A 3276-nucleotide genomic window follows, 5' to 3' on the forward strand; every position below is an offset into this window, starting at 1 on the left:
AGCCACTGGAAGGATCTGATATAACTTCAGACAGGTCAAATGTCCTTTCTTTGTCTTCCATAAATGGAAATATATTCCATTTAGTTCTCAGTCCTAAGTCAGGATCTATGGTTTTCCTAGGTGGAAAGATTTTTTCCTTTAACTGTTTTTCCAGCAATGTATAATCCTCAAAGTGTAACGTGGTGACTCAGTATAGCAACTTATTGTTATTACTGTGGCATGATGTACAGAAGGATTTTTCTATTTTTTTTTTTTTTGTGGGTGGCTGGCCAGTATGGTATCCGAACCCTTGACCTTGGTGTTATGACACCAGGCTCCACCCAACTGAGCTAACCCGCCAGCCCTGAATGACGATTCTGAAATATTGTCACTGAAGCAAATACTCTGACTTGAGTCTATGAAATGGGTACAGAGAACCAAGTACATCCTCTGTTGGGCTAAGGCTCACAGACCTTTCAAACCCATTGTACGGACTGGGTCACAGACCCCTCATGTGCAGGCCACAAGCTAGGTAATAGGGAAAAGATCCTGGGAGCCATGGGTAAAAATTAATGGGCTTTATTCCGATGCAAGCTCAGGTAGCTTGTAGCAGCTGCCCTAGTGGCCTCCCAGGGCACCCCGAGAGCCCTGCGAATCAGGACCCTCTGATTCAGAGTCCTGTGTCCTTTATACTTTGAGAGTCAGATAACCAAAGAACACATGGGCACACACACGCAATTACATCAGACAATAACCAAGGGACACCTGGGCACACATGCACATATTTACATTAAATGGGCTAGGTCATGCTCGGTAAGATTCTGAACATCTGAGGGATCCTGACCATTTATCCATTTCGTTTTTCCTTAAAATCCTCCCTTCACGATTCTCCAAGTCTTCGAGGCTCTATGTGCCAGGAGCTGGGAATAAAGAAGGAAGACAGAGCCNTTCTCCAAGTCTTCGAGGCTCTATGTGCCAGGAGCTGGGAATAAAGAAGGAAGACAGAGCCTCAGCCCTCAAGCAGCTCATGGAAAGAGGTGACAGGTTTCTTTATAGCCAGGCAAGTACCTCCCTCTGGTTCTTCATCTGCCTGGTCCTTTTCCATTCAGTCTGTCTCTGATTTATAGCTCTGCCACTAATTTGCCCTGGTATCTCCTCTCCTCAGGCTGCTTCTCATCCTGGAAACTGAGGTGAGGTGGGTGGGTTGTGAGGGGAGCCTGGTCTGTGGCCAATTGCCCTCTAATGTTCTACTGTTGAAACTCCGGGAAGCTGTGCTAGTCTTAAGTTATTTTAAAAGACCCTTAGGAGCAAATCTTTAAATAAATTTCATCTGATCAAAATAATTTTTTAAAAGCCAACCATCAGCCCACCCTGATGAGCTCGAGCAGATACCTCTCTTCCTTCAAAAGTTTAGGTAAAAGAAGGTTTTAAGCCTCCCCCCCTCCCCCCCCCGAGATGTTTTAGACTCTGGAAACTTAAGGAGTTAGAATTTACAGACAGCAATTAAAGGAGCAACAGGGAGCTGGGCAAATTGGACTTAACCTAGGCGATAAAGGGAGCCATAAACTAGGGCTGTTAGATTCCAAGGATAAAAGGCACTATTTTGACATATATACTTGAGATATTTTCACAGAGACAGAATTTTAACTTTCCCAGCTAATGGAATGTGCTGACCAGGTGCGGACTGCAAGGACCCAGACCGATTGGAGCCAAACGATGATAAGCAAAGTCCCAGAGAATTTTGTTTCAAGGGATTTAACCCATCAGAAAATCCACCGGCTGCCCACACAGCCTCAACCCCCTCCCCATCCAGTCTGCCTTTGAAAATCTTTGCTTGGAAATTTTCGGGGATCCCGGTTTTTTTTTCCCCCAGCATTAGCCGCCCTGGGTGTCCTTACTTGGCCTGGTCATAAATGTCTACTTTCCACCTCTGCAGTACTGGTGTCAGTGTACTGGAATAACTGGGCCCCGGGTGAGGGGACCCAACTGTGGTCCGGTGAGACGACGGATGAGCTGCAAAGAAGGCAAACACGCATGGGACCTGGAAGGACCCTCGTCCTCACCCGGCCCCTGGTCTAGGAAGGAGAAAGCGGTGGAGATCTGGGCCTGCCTTGGGGTCGAGATGGGCGGGCGCTCAGCGATTCCGAGCGCCCTCAGCCCAGGAGGGCCGGGCCAGGCACCCGACGGAGNCGCGCCAGCCCCGCCCGCCGCAGCGGAGCCCCCGCCGGCTTGGTCTGGGGGAAGGGGAGGGCTCCGCATCTCGTCAGCTCCGCGGGGCGCGCCAGCGCCCTCGACTCGGTTTGGTTTAGCCTCGCGCGGCCCCTTAGCTCGGTCGCCTGAATGCGGGTGGGGAAGGAGGCATTGCGCCCCACAGGCCGGGTCCTGCGGCCACCGCGGAGTAAGGGTAGGAAGATGGACGGATGTCGCCCAGACCTGTCTCAACTCCCAGTGGTCCTCACCCGCCTGCCTCCCAGATCTTCTGTCCGCGCCTCCGGGAGCACGGCCTGGCGTTTATTATTTGGAATAACGTGCCTGGCAGGAGGAGGTCCCTGTTGAACATGCGGCCCTGGGGCTGTCAGGTGAAACCCTCTCAGTGTTCCTCGCTGGCGCATTTTACAAAAGTGAACCCAGGACCCAAGAAGGGAAGGAATGGGCCCAGGGTTACATCGTAGTCAAGGGCAGAGCCAGGACCGAAGCAGTAGCCCTGCCTTTCAGCCCTGGGCTCTAGGCTCCCTTCACGAGGCTCTGTTCTTGGGGGGCTGGGGAGTGCTTCCTCTCCGTCCGCCGCGCCCTCGGGAAGGATGCAAGACGCAGTGAGGTCACACCGCTGGAGCATGCATGAGTCGAGCCGGCGGTTGCCGGAGGACCAAATGGGCCGCAGGGCTGGGAGGGAGGCTCCGGCAAGGTGGAGGCGAGGCGGGGACAGGCTGGAGATGCTTCCGTGGCGCTAGGCCCTGGCCCTACCAGGCCGGGAGCCACGAGAACGCACTGGTGTGGGGATGTGGGGCTTTCTCTGGACAGTGTCGCCTCAGACAATGGGAGTGCGGCCCTGGCTGAGCCTCCTTGGCTTCCAGCCCTCAAGTCGGCCACAAGGAACCACTGCTCTGAGATTAGCTGCACGGCTCATGGCGCGGAGCAAGGCGGTGCCTATGCATTTCCGGTGTCCCCGCTTTCTGTGTGTGTGCTGGAGCTCACTTGAGACCTTGTGGGGCCTGGCAACCCAGATGGGGCCCAGAGTGTGTGTCCTGTGCCCACCTGCCTTGGGGCTGTGCCCTCTAGGGGAGGATTTGGCCCTGC

This window comes from Galeopterus variegatus, unplaced genomic scaffold (assembly GCF_000696425.1).
Source record: "Galeopterus variegatus unplaced genomic scaffold, G_variegatus-3.0.2 Scaffold380, whole genome shotgun sequence".
Lineage (NCBI taxonomy): Eukaryota > Metazoa > Chordata > Mammalia > Dermoptera > Cynocephalidae > Galeopterus > Galeopterus variegatus.